The sequence below is a fragment of the Periplaneta americana genome, chromosome 8 (assembly GCF_040183065.1).
Source record: "Periplaneta americana isolate PAMFEO1 chromosome 8, P.americana_PAMFEO1_priV1, whole genome shotgun sequence".
Taxonomy (NCBI): domain Eukaryota; kingdom Metazoa; phylum Arthropoda; class Insecta; order Blattodea; family Blattidae; genus Periplaneta; species Periplaneta americana.
Window position 1 is genome coordinate 133376180 of NC_091124.1, and position 19814 is coordinate 133395993.

A 19814-nucleotide genomic window follows, 5' to 3' on the forward strand; every position below is an offset into this window, starting at 1 on the left:
GGAACATCGAAGCGTCGCGGCCGAATCTGGTGAGGACAAAGTGACATGAGTCTGAAAACCGGAACTGTCCCGGCCAGATCGGGACGTCTGTTCACCTTAATTATTATAGTACGCAAAGAATTAGGTAAAACTACTGAGTCTAATAAACGGGTCCGCTTTACCAGCGTAAAACGTGTATACGCCAAAAATTAGGTAATGTTACCGTGTCTAATAACCGGCTTGTTATTAACGTAACAGTAGGGTGATTCAAATAATTTATATAGACAGCTAGACTGACAGATAGACAGATAATTTATATAACAGTAACTACTTTATTTCTTACGTTTATACCATGATGTTAAATTCATTTATTAAATTATTGTACACAGAGTGGAAGGTAACCACTGTACCAAAATGAAACTGGTAATGGATCGTGAGAAGAGGTTTTAAACATCTAAATATATTTTTTCTAGCATTCACCGTTTTAGGGAAAATCGTTATGTTTATTATGAAGCATTTGCCAACATCACCGCTATTGCAATAACTCTAGCAAGCTCCACCACATATCCCTTACATTCCCTTTCCTCTCTGTTGTACTCTGTAAACGCACTTCACAGTGCGCTCAGTTGCAAGATTTATTTTAACGATTTTCGCAATTATCCAATTTAAATTAATGGCTAAACGGTTTAATTTGCAAAATAGTAAAAAAGAAACTCAAGACACTAACTATTCAGATTAGTTTTACCTATCTGCTTGTAGATCAATCAGCCATTTCTCTCGGGCCGTTGTCACAACTGAGCGCTGCAAACATTAGGCAAAGAATATTTCTTTCCTGCTTAACGGTGCCTCAGCGAATGAAAAGTGAAATAACAGTTTTGTTATTTAAAATATAGAATCACCTCTTAAATATTGGTACATAAGTCCCCATTCCACCCTGTATATCGGAGTACTGGTATACAATAAAATTATGTTTAATAGAATTTTATTTAAAAATTGTTACAGCATTGAAATTTCACCATGAATTTGTTTATTCTACACAATATCTGACAGTATTCATTCCACTCCAGAACCTATCTGCCTGCCTGCCTGCCTGTCTGCCTGCCTGCCTGTCTGTCTGTTGTCTGTCTGTCTGTCTACCTACCTACATACCTATCTATTTGTCTGTATATCTATGTATATGTGCTTATTTATATATTTATTTATCTATTTATCTTTCTGTCTTTCTACTTAATTATTTATTTAAGATGATATATAGCCTACTGGGTTGATAAGTCATTCCTTTCTTATGCTTCCGATGAAGATTTTTTGAAAGCCTGAATTTTCTTCCCATTATCATTGCGCTAACTTTGTTTTGTTTTTTTTCTCGATACATTACCAAATTAATCATTTTTTTTTTGTTTGACTCTTATTTATAAGAAATCCTGTGCAAATTCCGCATACTCATACTAGGCCTATATTAAATAAACGTGTTACACACTCTTGTTATGAATCAAAGTGAACAATATTGCCGAGTGCAGCTCTGATCAGATTGAAGCGGACTTTCGCCGGAAATGACATAATGCCGGACCCTCTCCTACGTTCTGTTATTATCCATTGTCATTCAAGGTCGTATGTTGTCTGTTACTAATATCTCTCCGTCCATAGTGTATTGACATGAGAAATTCTGGGTCAATAGGACGTTGTTGGCCTTATATTTGTGTAGAAGGGGAGAAAGACGAGGAAATAATTAGGTAAGACATTTGCTCGCTTTCGGATTTACTTTTAGAGACGCTGTCTGCTTCTAGCATTGTCCATGCATGTACAACAGTAAATCTGCCATCTAATAAACCTGGTTTTCAGTCTCTTGCTACTGCGCTATTATTTGCACGACCTTTAAATCGTCTGTTGTTTATGTTATGTTAAATGTTAATTATTTTCTGTTTTATTAAATAACATTTACAATCTAGTTATACGAGATCAATCAGATGAAAGGGGACCGAGATCGATCTTGCCGTCGCCCTCGGTAGCGCAGTTGGTACAGCGCTGGCCTTCTCTGCTCGAGGTTGCGGGTTAGTATTTAGTAGTATTTATTTATTTAACCTGGTAGAGATAAGGCCATCAGGCCTTCTCTGCCCCTCTACCAGGGGATTACAACTATAATATGAAGAATAAAATTACAATTAATATTAAATTTACAATTACAATTACAATAAAAATTAAAGTACGACAAGATTACCTGATTAATGAAAGCTAGACAATTTATCATAGAAGTTAAGAACAAAGAATATTTTTGTATTTACTGAATTACAAATTAAACCTAGAATAACAAAATTCTATAGTGATGAAATTACCGGATATTGAAATATTTTATGATAGATTAAGAGAACTATTTACAAGAAAGCATGTCTGAACGAGTCTCAATTACTGACCAAGTGCCCAGTAAGTTTGCGTTTGAATTCAATTTTATTTCGACAGTCCCTGATCCTAGCAGGTAACGAATTCTAGAGTCTTGGCAGGGCTATTGTGAAAGAGGATGAGTATGAGGAGGTGCGATGGGATGGTATTGTTAGTATTGTTTCATGGCGAGAGCGTGGGTTCAGATTGTGGTGGGAAGAAAGGTAAGTGAAGCGAGACGACAGGTACGAAGGAATAGAAGAGTTCAAGATTTCGAAGAGAAGGAGAAGTGAATATAAATTTCTTTTCTTATCTAGTTTAAGCCAACCTATTGTTTCCAGGGATGGAGTAATATGATCATATTTACGAACATTGCTTACAAAACGTACACACAAATTATGAGCACGTTGAAGTTTCGTTTTGTTGTCGCTGGAAAGGTCAGTCAGTAAAATGTCAGCATAGTCAAAATAGGGAAATACAAGCGTCTGCACAAGGGACTTTTTTAAGCAAGAGGGAAGATGAACATTTACCCTTTTTAGCACATGGGTAATAGAATATACTTTTCTACAGGTTTCTGTGATTTGAATGTCCCAGTTGAGATTATTATCCATGTGAATGCCAAGATTTTTTTACCGAAGAACTGAAAGGGATATGCACTGTACTTACTAGTACTTTAACGGGGGAAATGTCGAGGTGCTTTACAGCGTCGGTTTGCCGTTCGATCCCGGCCGAGGTCGATGGCATTTAAGTGTGTTTAAATGCGACAGGCTTATGTCAGTAGATTTACTGGCATGTAAAAGAACTCCTGCGGGACAAAAATTCCGGGACACCGGCGATGCTGATATAACCTCTGCAGTTGCGAGCGTCGTTAAATAAACCGTAATTTTTAATTTTTGATCTTGCCAGATTTATTTTCCAGTGGAATTAAATTATCGGAATGGGGGCACTAGGACCAAGCACTGCAACCTTTCATGATCAATTGCTCTAACACTGAAGCTAGGCGCATTCCCAAACCCACACCGGCTGACTACACTAAGGTTCGCTGCGTACTCAGATTTCGAGCAGTCAACCCTACTCTTTCCTTGGCCAGTCCCCCCCTTCCATCGCCAGCCTGCGTTCGGGGAATGCGAATGCTATGGGATGGTGGCGAAATGGAGAAATGTTGACGAAATAATGTAGATGCCTAATATGGGGAAACGGGAGAACCTCGATAAAAACTCTAACTGCGACTTTGTCCGCCACAAGTGTCACTGTAGTTTTTTCAATGAAAATTTCGCGCTTTTTATCGGGGCTCGAAACCGGACTGCCTGTGTGTCAGACTGAAGGTTATATACATAGGTCGAAAGTTTGTACCATAACAGTAGATTTCAGCTGAGTACAGCGAGTATAGATGTCACCCGCGTCTCGCTCTGCTCCCGTCGATACAGACGATACACAGTATGTTCACATTCTGTGGAGCTGTGTAGAGTCGAGAATAGTTTGAAGAATATTGTTAATTTATATTAATATTTTAGGTTCTGAACAAAGTGAGCTATTCTGATATTATTGTATTATTTACGTAATGTTAATATTAGGCATGATTCCAAAAAAGTAAACTCATCTGTTATTAAATAATTGAAACGTTGGGTCCATGTTACAATCTGCTAATTGAGGCATGAAAATGGAAAAGGCTGAAAGTGCCGCAATAAGAACTTGTACAAATCACATAAAACTGTTTAAAGCTGGCATTCTTTAGTCTTAATTATTGAAAAAAAAAGTGTTAATCTGAATTGTAAAATTTTACATAATATTACCTTCTTTTCTTAATTTCATTTTCTTTATTTTTTAAGGAGAATGCATGGATAAAGGGGAAATTTCTTTGTTCATAATGGAGAATGGTGTAAGTACCACCTGGTTACTTATGAAAGGATGAAAGTTCAAGGTACAAAGAGAAAACAGTGCTGCATATTTTTATGTTATTTATTTTGTAACTTGAGAAGAACAAAGTGCAGACGCACTCTAATACTGCCCGTTAAAAAAAAAAAAACTCTCATGACACAAAATAAACTAATAGTAATATCTGCATGCTCTGACATAGGTTACAATAATCATTATGTACATTATCAGGCACAAAGTAAATTAAATAATGGAATATCTATATTCTCAGTGGCAAGATCAAGATTTTTTTGACGGTGGCAACGAATGTCCTTCGACAAAGTGGACTACATCTTTGTTCCCGAAAGTGACTCAGTGTCCCTTATTTTTGGATTTTAAGAGAAGTTCCTGGTAGAAATGTTTGTCTTATGTCATGAGCGGTAACTCAGAAGGGTATCTATTCGTACACAGAAAACACTAACTAGAAAAGTATACCGTATGTACGCCATCGCCGTCTGCTATTCCCATACGAATAGCAGACGGGATGGTACTGCTGCAACCATTACCTCTATTTGGTTGTTGTGAGGACTGTATTAGAAATAACATTGGTTTTCGACAAATATTACCAATAAATTACCCTGTACGAGTTTTTCTATAATGAAAAAGTAGCGGCTATAGGCTATATGAAGGAAATATGATAGTCCGTATTTTGGAACAGTGATGGATTGGTCATCTAGACATAACCAAATTATACTGGTACACTATAAGGGTAACCTCAATGGTTAAGACAATGCCAACAGCAAAGGAATTAAAATTCTGATAGTGACTCCTGAATTTAAATTCTGTCTTCTTTTGTGGAAAAGAATCTTGGGACGCCTGCATCCAGCTGATATAGACCAAAAGACTGGTTTAAGCAATGACATACAACTTGTACAGTCTGTTAAGTCGTCGTTGTATTCTGTGAGGAAAAATTCAGAATTTGAATCAATTCTGAACAAGTCAAGAACTTCTGGTTCTTCAAAAAGGATCTGATGATGGTGGGTCAAGGGGAAGGCAAATAAAAAATATGTAAAAGATAGGCCTTCTTGTATCAGAGCGCTTGCCAACTCACAGTGAAATGCGCAGTTTCAACACCCAAGAGTTAAACGGTATGTTTTATGAAATGTTACATGTCGCCATATCCCGGTAAATAATTGATTTTCTTATAACGAAGAACTGCTGGAAACAATATCCAGTGTGGAAGAATTTGACATAAAAACGTTTCAAAGTCTATAAAAACTAGGTAAGTGATTTTCAGTTTTGTGTTAGTGTCAGCAATATTTAAGATGTTCACAAATATCTTGAAAATTCGATGTGGTGTCATATGAACAATTAACTTCAATAAATCCTGTTACAAAATTATATCAGCATGTAAAAGTCACTTTCCACATGACCAAAAAATTTGGATCTTCAATGCCCGAAAAAATTTGATTTCTTTTGCATATCGTGATGCTTTTAAGGAAACATATGAACTGTTTGCATCAGTGGAAACATTTGGATGCAGCACTGCAACATGTGAATCAATATTCTCGAAGCTCACTTCAATTAATAGTCGGCAGAGACTTCCCATGTTACACTAACGGATGGCAGACCTACTGTTTCTAGCATTTGAAAGACGCGACACACAATCTTCCTACGTGGACAAAGTTTTAAAGGCATTTGGCGAAGAAAAGAAAGGGAATTAACAGTTATATTGAAGTGTGCAGAATGTATTGTGTTAAACATTTTATTTCTATATATTTTATAAGTATCTTTACATAGAAAATAATTGAAGACCTCCCTCGGAAAAGGGTGTAACACCAAATTAATTAAATATGTGACTTAGGTGGACAAATTAATTTTGAAGCATTCATTTATGACAATAAAATCCTACAAAATAGCTTGTCCCCTAGAGCTTCGACTTGGCTTTGACCCTGCTTCACACACACACACACGCATACAGATATACAGGGTGGAAATGAAATAAACTTGCAAGTTGAGAGAGATGATGGGATACTTTGAAATGAATAGAAAACCTTTATTACGTTTTGTGATTAAATGCACGGTTAATTAGAAAATTAAGTTTGAAGTTTCAGCAGTCCAGCAACATCGCCGCTGACACACTCTTCTCATGATACAGATGTCAGAGGTCAAAGAACTCGATGTGTTTCGCTAGATGAGCTCTCCTCTGGCGCTGTGTTGCAACCAATTCGCACCGTGCAGTGGCTTAAATTTAGACGTTTTCAAAATTAAATTTACACGAAAATCGTTCACTATTGAAATTCGCGAGAGAGATAAATTATTCTTTATTAGTTTTCCTATCGATATGGACAAAAATCACGATCCTACTCGCAATAGTTACCGAATAAGAGGTTGTTAAACGTTTAGGAAACAAACATATTTTCTGAAAAAATAAATAAATTAATAAATAAATAAAAGTATGAACTTTCCACCAATTATAGTTTTTTGTTACATACAATATGGGCTATTAGCTCTGAATATCTGCAAGGCTATTTCACTTTTACCCTGTGTATATCTGTGATTAAAAGAATTAACTATTAGGTACATTGTTACATTTTTAAACAGTTAAAGAGTCTGCCAAAAGCCTTGTAGGCGAATAACACATACTTATATTAATTAGACCTATTTGCGAATATTTAAAAATTTATTCGTTGATGTTCATGCAAGAGGAAGGAGCATTTGTTGTGCTGTAGTGTATGTATTGTAAAAAGAAACAAGCCGTATATAGGACTATTTATTAATACGGATTCTTTTGACAAAGTGAATCGTTCAACAATCGGAATTTTTAAGGTGTGTTATTATTATTATTATTATTATTAATATTATTATTATTATTATTATTATTATTATTATTCTGTGTTTTTGGCAACCCAGGATGCCTGGGCAGACTATTTCTTGGAAATAAATTATATATAGACAGACGGCAGAAAATATGAAAATTGTTTACTATTTCTCAGTGATGATGTCTTCTTTATAATGAAAGCAGGAAATGCTTTTTTCATGTGACATGTGTAGCACACTGTCTACTTTTTTTTATAATTTATTGATCGATCAGCGTATTTAGCGCTATACAGATTATTTCTAAATAAACTATAAACACAATACATGACACTGATTTGAGGGCAGCCTAGATTGGGCTCCTCAATTAACAAAAATAATAGTTAATAAATAATTATATACATAGGTTGGTGTGATGATAAATTTTGATTACAATATGAGATCCATTGGAAGTCGACTCTTGATTCTGGTGGGAAATGTGGACTTCCTTCCGAGAGAGTAGTGGATGGCGCCTGGAACATTTTCTATGTTGTTATAGAACTTTTTAGCTTGTGAATGAATAAACTGTTCGATAGTGCAGCGGAACAGTAAGAATTAAAAATCCAAATGTGACCAACTTACCGGTGTCTCTAATGTTAAGAATGTGTTTGTGAAAACACCTATTCCAGTGGCAGATTTTCGAAAATATTTCCCTAATCTTTCATTGTCTACTTAGTCATCCTTTACCACAGTAGTTCTCAAAGTTATTAGCACTGCGGATTCCCTTTCCATAGGTCAGTATGATCAATGGACTGATGAGTAGATTAGATTTCGGGGTTGATTTTAAGTGAATAAGAGTAGTGATATTTATGTCATATTTTTCAAAACTACATCTATTTGAATTAAATGAAACGTAAATAATATATTCCTGAAAAAAAAATACATGACTTTCATTAATATGTTACAGCATAGTTGAAATTAAAAATAGTAAAGCAAACAATACTCTAATTCCAATAACTTACATTCGTTTTATAATATTCTATTACTGTACTGAATGAGAATGATGGAACTATTTTTCTTTTTATACTTGTAATGTCTTTATATTTATGACAATGTTATTTATTTTCAATTTCAAGTCTGCCGCCACAATTACTTAGTTTTTTTTTTTTAACTGTTTTGATACGAAAGAGCAGAAAATATCTGCTGGTTATAGAAACGGCATTAAATATTTCAAGGCTCATTCTGAGACTCCTTTATATTCTGCATGATCTTTCGGCCAAAAACTCAAAAGCTGACATTAACTCAATCGTTTTTCAAATATCGCACGATGACTCAACAAGTTGATCTTCCTCCTTTTCGGTGAGACTGTGAGTCTCAGGGCTGATAATGGGAATTTTAATCAACGTAATACTGTATATTGTTAGAATTAGGAACCAGAAAGAATCTCTGAGTTCAACTCCATCCGTATTATGAAGACGTATTAACTAACGATACCTTAGAGACAAAACTTATAGATTGTGTTGTTATTATGTTTAAACGTGTGTAATAACGTTGTTGTTTAGTCAACTGCTCGAAGACAGGTCTGAATCTCACAAGTGATACCAAGAATATACCAGGAGATAATGGGGTGGGGTGGTCAGTTTCTTTTCCCCTCCATTGCATAAATTGCCTACTAGCTACACACTAGTCCAGTGATGTCAACGAGAGCGCAAGCGTGCCTCATCGGCCGTATGCACTGTTCAGAGTACGTAAGGCACGCAGGTACAAGTCACTGATGAACTCAAGGATTGTACATTACATATTGAGTAAGAAGTCGTTCAATAAGTTTTAGGCTGACTGGACTCCTGACTTTTTATGAGTGAAAGAGACGAAAATGTCCTTTGTCTGATATATGGAAAACATTTAGTTACGAAGAGGAGCAATTAATGCTAACCATACATACAATGAGATAAATACAGACATGGAAATCCTACACATACAACCCAAAAACCAAAAACTCAACACACTAGAACAATATGAAATATACTCACACACTAAAACACACCCTGATCAAATTCTCAACACACAGATCAATTTCAGAACACACACACTAATTGACTCCATTTTTCAATACTTTTCAACACGCAAACGCACCCCCACAACAGGCAGCTAAGTTCTAGAAGACGCCGAGATCTAGTAGACTCTGAGGATGGTGTGAAGAAGCACTGAAATAGTAATAAGCCAAATGTGCTCATGTAATTTAACACGAGTAACTTTGCCAATCAACCAATCATTTATATTTTTTGTCATACAGTAAAGAACATTGTTCAAGATTAACCTAACAATTTGTAATCCCAAATGGAGAAAAATGAAGTTGCAACTGATCATTCACTCCCACAGTGCTAACTACGTTTTCTGCAACACATATTGTCCCTGAGACAGCTGTTAGAAGATTTAAAAACACTCAATTGCTTCTGGTTAGGAAGAAAATATCAGAAAGGATCTCAAGAGCAAGCTGCAGAGCAGGATACAAGATCGAATCTTTGGAACAAAAGTTCATGAAATTCTTGATAAACTCTCACATGCTGAGTAGTAAAGTATTGAAAGAGAGGCAGAAAATGTCTTGTTACGGTACATCAGTTTTCTGTCAAAATGGTGTGAATGACTTGAGGCATTCCCGGCGTTTGATGTAGAATAACTCTTCTCGGGTTCTCAGCCAGGTGAGTTGGAGATTAGCTTCCTAGCTTTCGACGGCTAGCTCTGCCATCTTCAGGGACGAAGTGATGTGGGACGAAAATCGAAAAAATCGAAAAATCGAAAGAGAATTGGGAGAACAAAATTTAAAATGAACGCAAAACGCGTCCTTGCAAGGGGTTGGGGGCTGTACAAAACTAAATATGTGAGCTCCAAGCCTGTTGGCCACTAGTCTCACTCCGGGTTACGCTGCTCCACTGAAGGAAATCTAGAAAATTTTGAAGGGGAAGTCGAAATTGGACGTAACCTCTTAGGTACCACATACGCGAGGGGGACTGAGATTTGATCAAGTGATCACGGAACGGGGCGAGGAAGAGTTGGCTGGTGTTTGCCGTTAGGATGGCAAGACGCTGTCATCTGTTGTTCAATGACAAAGCATGTGCAGGCCGTCGGAAGAAGCGCCGTGAAATCTAAATCTGCAATTTGAGAGGTCCCTGTCCTTTCAAATTGCGTCTAATTGAGTGACCTCGTATATTAATAGACAATTTATAGGTTCTGAACTAGGGCATAATAAAGGGGAATATATATGGGGAAGGGCATATAGGTCCGTGGCCCATTTCTTATAGGGCTCATCCCGACATTTGCCTTACGCCTGAGGAAAACCACGGAATACCTTGGGAAGAATGAGTTGTCTCATACAAGAGACTAGCCAATTTGGCTATTACGTAGGAGTTGATTGTTGTCATGAGCCTTGTTCAATCGTCTCAATTTCGAGACCAGCCATTTGGCTATACGATGGCTCAATTACGAAGAGGGGGAGAGATGTAATTGTTAATTAATTTAGAGTAATTAGGGAGATTCATGGGGATATGAGTGCACGTCCGTGGCCCATTTATTTTACGGCTCATCCCGACATTTGTCTTAGCGCCTTAGGAAAACCACGGAAAAACCTTAGGCAGGATGAGTTGTCTCAATATCAGAGACTAGCCAGTTGGCTCTTAGGTTGAATGACTCTATGAATCGATGGATATATACTAGCCAATTGGCTCTATTATAGTTCCATCAATCAACAAAAGTAGATATTGATAGGGAGGGATTTTGTTTAGCCCAGTTAAGACAACTTCATTTTAAAGCGGTTGCACTATCCAAGGAGTCTCATGGAGTTGAGTCGTGGCTACCAAAACCTGGGAGTAACGCCAGCCTCCCTGTCCTCCTGTGTGAAGAGTATAGCTAATGGACCTGTCTGGTGTCTACGCCGTAACCTAGGATCATACTGGCCGAGGCCAGATATGAGCGGGTTGGGGTTAGCACGAGCTTCCGCACACAGGTTCCTAGCCAGTCGAGCAATGAATTCGTCTATGGTTGGCAACTCTAGTTCATCATGGAACTTTCTTCTCGAGGCGACTCGGGGGAGATGGGTAATGAGTCGAATCACCTGGTTTTGGATAACTTGGAGTTCACGGAGATGGGACACTGCCGCAAACCCCCATGCGGGTGCGGCATAGGTAATGACAGAGCGAAAGATGGCCTTATTCATGGTAAGTGCTACCCTCAGGTTGTCAGGAGTTAAGGCCGCCAGAATGGGATAGTGTCTAACTATCAGCCCGTTGGCCTTACGAAGAAGGGATTGGATGTGATCTCGGAAGTTGAGATGAGAGTCCATAATGATCCCTATATATTTAATTTTGTTCACCCACGGCATTTCTCGTCCGAAAAGTTTGGGTGGTGGTGGTATGTCTTCGAGCCTCGCTCTTAGTGAAAAGAGTATGACCTGACATTTGTCTACATTGACCTTGATTCTCCAGTCGTGGAACCACGGCTGGAGGTGATCTAAGATCGACTGCAATCTACGGGACGCTAATCTATATGTTTTGCCCATCGCCAAGAGGACAGTGTCATCTGCATAGATATACAGATGACTACTTCTGCCGTGGATATAGCGAAACGGGAGGTCATTAATGAATATATTGAAAAGTATGGGCCAGATAATGGAACCCTGTGGGACTCCTGCGTGAATTTGACGGGGGATGGAGAAACTAGTGCCTACACGGGTTTTGAATGTACGGCCTCGGATGTAGTTAGAAATGAGGCGTATCATTCCATCTGGGGCTCCCATGCCCAATAACTTAACGAGGAGTTCCTCATGCCAAACTTTGTCGAATGCTCGCTCGATGTCCAGGTAAGCTGCAGCTACTACACGCTTTGTGCTCATAGCCCAGGTAATGTCCTCCGTCATGCGGAGTGCCTGGAGTGTAGTGGAACGACCAGGGTGGAAACCGAACTGCTCGTTCCTGATTTGGGGCAACACTACTTCAGTGAGGCGTCTATGTATGACCCGCTCCGCCAGTTTCCTGAGACTACTGAGGAGACTAATAGGCCTACAGTTGCTTGGATTCTTCTTATCCTTTCCGGGCTTTGGAAAGAGAACTACGTGAGCTTCTTTCCAGGGAATGGGATAGTGACCGGAAGCCAAGATGTTATTAATTATCTCTGCTATGCGCTTCATAGCTGACCTTGGGAGATGCTGCAATATAATTCCTTGGATACCGTCGGCTTCTCCGGCCTTATGAGGGTCGAGGCGACGAATGATATGGACGACCTCGTGGGTGTTCGTAGGTCGTATCCCATTTTCCAGCTCCCTGCTAAGGAGATCTCGAACCGATTCCTCAACAGCTCTGATATGGGGCAAGGTAAATTTTGTTCCACGGGTTGAAAAGTGTTTTCTAGATCGTCTGCCAGTGCGGTAGCCTTCTCCTCAGGAGTAAAGGCCTTTACATCTGGACCGACTACTAATGGGTGAATAGATTGAGACGGATTGGACTGAGCTCGAGATACACGCCAGACATCTGACATGTTTCTGCTGTCCATCGTTTCGACCTTGGATTTGCAACCATCCACGACCGTTTCGTGGACCGCCTCACTGATCCGCCTGCGCAAGCGGTTCATTTTTATTCTATGTTGATCTAATCTAGTACGTTTCTCACAATGTTCTTGCTCTATTGCGGGCGATCTTTAGATCTCTAATATAGGCCAGGAGCTGCATCCGTGCCGCTTGTGAAGACCGTTTCGGTATTGCAGCAACCATTGCCTTCTTTATGCACTCCGTCAGGTCGCTAACTGACCTATCTATCCCTGCCGGAGTGACTTCAGGGGTGAGTGGTGGAAGCGTAGCGGCTACCTTGTCTTGAAAGAACACCCAGTCTGCCGCCTTGTAGTTGAATTTCTCAGCGGTTGGGGAGAGTTCGACTGGTGCATGATCTCCATTATCACCGGTAGGTGGTCGGACGGAAGATCATCCTGGGTTGTTAGTCTCGCTCTAGTTGTGAAACCTTTCACCAGAGCGTTGTCTAATATGTCGGGCAGTTGATTTGCAACATCCGGTACGTGTGTGGGTTCCCTAGGGGCCATCACGACGTGTCCGTTTCCTTTGGAATTAACAAAAGGCCTATCGCCCTGCCGATTGGGGCGTTGACAGTTCCAACTAGCGTGCTTCGCGTTGAGGTCGCCGGCGACTACGAATCTATCGGATAGACTTGTCAGTATATCTAAATCGCGTTCATTTAGTATGCCCGGAGGACCGTACGCAGCCATAAGCAGAAACGGGAGCCTGCCTATGTAAGCTTTAATAGCAACTGCCTCTAATGCCACTAGCTGGGGAAGGAGGTACTCACAGTGCGCAATCGAAGAACGAACGAACACCGCTACACCTCCGCCTCTTCTACCCGCTCTATCTTGTCTATAGACTTTAAACCCCACGCATCTTAAATTTACTTGGGGTGTCAGGAACGTTTCTGTTATAAATGCTACGTCTATATTATTAGCGTCTAGGAAAGCCCTGAACTCATGTCTATCATGTCTAAGGCCCCTGGCGTTCCATATACACATCCTACCAACTCCGTCACTTCGTCTGGCCATTGAGAGAAACGAGGGAGTTTAGGAGCTTAAATATCTCCGGGAGGGCAGACATAGGATTCTCCATAAGGAGAACTATCACTCTGGTTAATTCTTGTAGGATTGGGGCGAGCGGGAAGTTAGGGTCTGCTAATTGCAACGCCTCGGCAAAGTGCTGAACTTGGTCCAAGGTCGCGCCTTGACCGGTCGGGATTTTCGAGGTGCTTGCAATAGCTTCCTGCTGTGCCGGTGGGACGGGGCGGAGATGGACTCTACCATGGTAGCCTTGGTGGCTTTTCTGCTGCCTCTGTTGCGCTTAGGGCGCTGAGAAACGGGTCCTACATTATTGGCAGCAGTTTGGGGGGCTGTCGCTGCCACGGTGGACCACAGAGGCGTGGCAACGGGCACCTCCAAAAGCGAAGGGATGTCCGCCTGCTGCTGCTGCTGTTGGCCGACTGGCCCGAGTTCGTGTGTCCCTCCGCACGAGGCCGCTATACAGGGGCGCGAACCTGTGGCTGCGGTTGCTGTTCTCGGATCAGATGCTGCTTCCTCGGAACTCGCTCCACCTGCAGCTGCCGGAGCCACTCGTATTGGAGCTTCCGCTGTTCCTCGAGCTCTGCCCTCCTCCGTTGGGCACCCCTGCTCGTTCCTTCCGTGGCATCTCTAACCTGTAGTGCTACGGAGGACCCTCCGTAATTAGCGGTGTAAGCGCCAGTACAGAGTGCGCATGTAGCGGGGACATCGTGCGGCTTGCGACAATCTTTAGTCTTATGGGGGCGTGCACAAACTCGACACATAGCCTGCGCTTTGCAGCCGGCCTGCTTGTGGTAATACCACTGGCAGTTGCTGCACTGAGGCGGGCGCTTGCTGCGGACTTAGTCCTCAACTGTTACCCTCATCAGGCAGCACTGACGCAAGGCTCTCATTCTATCCCGGATTTCGGGAGAATTCTGCACATCGACAATGAGCATTGGGAGTTTGCTGGGGACGTAGTCCTCACCTGTTACCCTCATCAGGCAGCACTGAAGCAAGGCTCTCATTCTATCCCGGGTTTCGGGGGAATTCTCCACATCGACAATGACCATTGGGAGTTTGGCCTTTGTCCTTGATGAGTGCATCCTCGTCACTCGCCGGACGATTATGCTTTGGAATTCCAGGTCGCCCTGGTTGTCCTCCTCATCTGTGTGAATATCTATTCCTCTTAAAACGAATCGCAGAGGCTTGTCGTTCTTGGGGCGCAGCAAGTTGTACGCTACTCCCCGTTCGGTCAGGAGCGTGCAAAAATTTGCGTAGTCCCTTTCGCAAACAGTTTTCATGGCCATCCCGTCGTGCGCCCTGTACGAGCATAATCCCAACGGTTCGTGTTCGGCCTTGAACTCTAGGTTCAGTCGGCCCAGGGAGCCAGTGAAGGCTGGCGTAATAACAACGGGTGGGATATCACCACGTCGCCTAGTGAGGGCAGTCTCATCATCATCTTCCTCGTCCTCACTCTCCGACAAGTGAGTTCGAGCTGGGGAAATGGGTCGGGGAACAGCCTGATCTATCTCAGGGGCAGCAGCCGTCTCCTGTGGGACCTCAGGTTCGACGGGGGATGCTGCCTCCTCGGTCACGACATGAAGAGTCGCCGCCTCTAATTGCTCCAAGGTAGAGAGAGCCGATCTCTGTTCCTTGGTGAGCTCACTAGCGGTAGAAATGCCGCCCTGCTCAGTCTTAGCTGAGCACTTCTTCTTCTTCTTCTTCTTCTTCTTCTTTTTGGCCTTAATGACCTGAAGTGCGCCGGACCCAGATGGAATCGGCGGCACTTCATCAATCAAGACCGTAACACCACGGCTATTCATTCCGCTAGAACCGGGCAAGTCAATACTTGTCACCTCAGTGACCTTGGGAGCTACCTTGGGGGGGTGGGCTTTCTCGGGAGTCCTGAAGGGACTGGGATGGTGGTAGGGGGACGAAGGTCAAGGATCTCCGCAACGGGGACCGGGACAGGCGGCGTCCGTATAGGACCAGCCGATCGCAGGTTCCGACGCCTTGGCGGAGGAGTAATCCGCGCGGGGCGCGACACGCGCAAGTAGGAGGTGGTGGGCCCTGTCTGGGTAGTGCAAACTAGCAACCGCTTTACGCCACCTGCTGTAGGTTGGCCCGTGGCCTTGTTGCTCCTAACTAGAGCCATTCGAATTAGAGATTCGATCCTGTCAGGGGGGAGACCTAAGCGGCACTCTGTCCGCAGTGCAAGAATCTGCTAGGCCCCTTTCCCACTAAGGGTGGAAGCCGAGCAGTTACGCCCGACCGGTCGCCGAAGCCTAGCCCGGTTAGCCGATCGCTATAAGTGTTGCGCAGCCCGCCGGGGACCGTCGGTTTGGTTCGCTAATTTCGTTGGCCCTGACAAGTTCCGGACGAAAATTTTCGTAGCCCTCAGAAGGGCCGGGCAATAGTAGAAGAGTGGAGGGCGGAAAGCAAATTAGCCCGAAGGGCCTGCCTTTGGGCAGTCACTCCGGCACGAAGGCACAGAGTCTCTCCCTAGCAGGAAGCCTGCTTAGGGGCAGAGGACGGCTAGGTGTCTCCTCGAAAAAGGACCCATTCCCCGACCGGAATCCGCCTGGTCTAGGGAAGTTAGTGCGCACAGCCCTCCGTAGGCTGCGCGGCTTTCTTCGCGCAGAGCGCCGGTGCGGCAAGGGAACCAATAGGCTGCTCTTTAAGAAGTGCCGATCACGCAGGTGTCCACCGCTTGGCCGACAGAAGTACGATGCACGGCGCCTGGAGCCTCCCTGGCCGAGAGCTGCTTGGCTTCTGAGCTCGCTTGCTGCTGTAGGACTGAGGATTCTGGTTGGTTGTCCGCGGAAGCTGCTTTCGCCGGTGCGCCAATCAGAACACGTCAGGACACGTCTTGCTCTTTTCACATCCAAGAAAGAAGGCTCGCTGCTAAGGAGGTACGTCTAGCCGGTATATATGCAAATGTAGGGCTTCCGGCTGCGGGCTAATCAGGAGCTAGTTCCTAGTCCCGACCGCCAGGCGCATTCTGGTTGGTGGACACGGCAGCCAATCAGGAGCTACTTGCTGCTCCCGACTGTCTGCCGTGTGCTGGTGGACTAAGTGTATTGATGGCAGGTTTCCATGCTGTACTCAGCTGTAGACCCCCGTCTCTGTTGAAATTATTGCCATCTAGCTGGATTTCGATGGCTTCCTTGATAACTAAGTCCCAGTAACCTGATGTCTTGTCCAAGATGGTGGTGGCACTGAAATCTATCTTGTGGTCAGAGTCTAGGCTGTGTTGGGCTATCCCGTCTGCCCGATGTAGCATTTCCCACACTCACAAAGTATTCTGTAGATACCAGGTGTCCTGAGACCAAGGTCGTCCTTAACTGGTCTCAGCAAGTTCTGGATCTTTGTGGGCGGCTTATGGATGGTTTTAATCCCGTGTTTTCCTAGCATTCTGCTAATTTTGCCCGAAATGGGGCCGTAGAACGGGAAATAAGCCACGCCCTTTGTCTCCTCTTGTTCCTCGGCCGGTGGTTTGTCCGAAAAGGCCCTTCTGAGGGATAAGCCGAATTCTCTGTTGCCGAAGTTGTTCTGTAGGAACGTCTTAAGTATGTGACAGATCTCAGAAGGGAGACTCTCTTTGTCCGAAATCACTCTCGCCCTGTGTAGAAAAGTCGACAGGACCGTTCGTTTCTGTGCCGGATGGTGGTGGCTGTGTCCATTCAGATATAGATCGGTATGAGTCGGTTTCCTGTATACTCTGTGACCCAGTGTGCCATCTGACTTCCTGGAGATGAGAATGTCTAAGAAGGGGAGACATCCGTCTTTTTCGAGCTCTTTCGTGAACTGGATGTTCGGGTGGATATTATTCAGGTATTCTCGGAACTCCTGAAGTTTTTCTTCTCTATGAGGCCAGACGACCAAAGTGTCATCTACATAGCGGTAGAAGTGAGCTGCTTTCAGGGGCGCGCTCTCCAGAGCTCTGTGCTCGAAGTCATCCATGTACAAATTGTCTATGGCAGATGAAAGAGGTGAGCCCATGGCTACACCATCGGATTGCTCATAATACTGCCCTTTGTACATGAAGTAGGTGGAGCTGAGCTAATGGTTAAAGAGTCCGATTACCTCAGGCGGGAAGTGAGGTCTCAATAACTCCAACGTTTCCTTGAGTGGGACTCTAGTGAAGAGGGACACAACATCAAAATTCACCAAACCATCAGATGGATTTTTTATGATGCTCTGTAGAGACTTGATGAACTTTGCTGAATACTTCACATGGTGGCTGCATTTTCCCACAAGAGGATTCAGAAGTCTGGTGAGGTATTTGGCCAGCCGGTAGGTGGGAGAACCTATGGCGCTGACAATAGGTGTCAGGGGAACCTCCTTCTTGTGAATTTTCGGCAACCCGTACAGTCTAGGTGGTCTCGTGGAATGTGGAGTCAAGGACTTCGTCACTTCGGCTGGCAGATTGGCCTTCTTTAGTAAGGCTGTTGTGCGCCTTTCTATGGAGTTCGTGGGATCGCGGTTGAGTGTCTTGTATGATGCTTCCGCTAGTAGTTCCAGGATCTTCTCATGTTATGTATTGGACTCCATGACGACCGAAGTGTTTCCTTTATTTTCCGGTAGTACCCCAATACTTTCATCCTCTCGTAACGAGCGGAGTGCTTGGTCTTCTGCATTTGTGATGTTCGACGTGGCTTTACCGGCCCTTATGAGGACCCCGCAGACGTCCCTGCGAATCTCTTCCGCTGTGTGGTTCGGGAGTTTGTGGATAGCTTGTTCCACTCCGCTTATGATTTCCTTTACAGGAGGTTTCTTAGCTGCTAGGGCAAAGTTAAGTCCTTTCGCTAGAACCGATACCTGGTTCGTATCTAATGTCTTGCCAGTCAGGTTGACCACGACGCGGTCAGAATCCAAAGGTGGTGTGACATGGTTGGCAACATACAGTCTATTAAATTTATCACTTTGAATAGTGGTCGGTTTTCTCCTGTAAAGTTGCTCTAGTGACGTAGTGGAACTGTTAATCCACTCCCAATCCTGTGGATGAAACGCGGAAGTCAACTGGAGGTGGATGTCTAAAAGCTAGCGGGCGATGGTGTCCAGTACTCTCCTAGTGTGGTGTATCCGTTCTCTTACGAGCGCCTGGCTCGTGCGTCTGAAGATTCTCCGAGCTGCTAGTGAATTGACATGGTGTCGAATCACGGCAATTCGGGGGTTGGTGTCCTGGTTCCGACACCTCTGTAGAAACGCCAGAGAACAAAGTGCACTGGCCCTCTTCTTACGCAGCTGTTCGAACTTGCGGATGCTGCGATGCATTTCCTCCCCATAAAGGTGAACAATGTATGACTTAAGGCTTTCCCGGCGTTTGATGTAGAATAACTTTTCTCGGTTTCTCAGCCAGGTGAGTTGGAGATTAGCTTCCAAGCTTTCTACGGCTAGCTCTGCCATTTTCTTCAGGGACTATATTATCCTGATAAGTCTGTAGAAGCCCAACACAGCCTAGAAACTGGCCACAAGATAGATTTCACCGCCACCACCATCTTAAACAAGACATCAGTTTACTGGAACTTAGTTATCAAGGAAGCCATCGAAATCCAGCTAGATGGCAATAATTTCAACAGAGACGGAGGTCTACAGCTGAGTACAGCAAGGAAACCTGCCATCAATAACCTTAGACCACCAGCACACGGCAGACAGTCGGGAGCAGCAAGTAGCTCCTGATTGGCTGCCGTGTCCACCAACCAGAATGCGCCTGGCGGTCGGGACTAGGAACTAGCTCCTGATTGGCCCGCAGCGGAAAGCCCTACTTTTGCATATATACCGGCTAGACGTGGTCGGTCCATTTGCTGTACTATTGAGACAGTAGGACAGGGAGGCTGGCGTTACTGCCAGGTTTTCGTAGCTATGACTCAACTCCATGAGACCCCTTGGATAGTGCAACCGCTTTAAAATGACCTTGTCTTAACTGGGCTAAACATAATCCCTCCCTAACAATATCTACTTTTCTTTATCGATTCAACTATCATAGAGCCAATTGGCTGGTATATATCCGTCGATTCATAGAGTCATTCAACCTAAGAGCCAACTGGCTAGTCTCTGATATTGAGACAACTCATCCTGCCTAAAGTTTTTCCGTGGTTTTCCTAAGGCGCTAAGACAAATGTCGGGATGAGCCCTAAAAGAAATGGGCCACGGACCTGCACTCATATCCCTATTAATCTCCCTACTTACTTAAATTATTCAAATAATTACATCTTTCCCCTCTTCGTAAT

The 19814-nt window shown here is 43.4% G+C and overlaps 1 long non-coding RNA gene across 1 annotated transcript in view; it reads left to right on the forward strand.

Moving 5' to 3' along the window:
• The first annotated feature begins 1577 nt into the window (after window positions 1-1577).
• Window positions 1578-19814, forward strand: part of LOC138705067 (uncharacterized) — an 83794-nt gene continuing 65557 nt past the window's right edge. Inside the window, exons 1-2 of the long non-coding RNA XR_011333570.1 lie at window positions 1578-1709; window positions 1926-2027. This is a non-coding gene — a long non-coding RNA (uncharacterized lncRNA). The remainder of the gene's footprint in view (window positions 1710-1925; window positions 2028-19814) is intronic.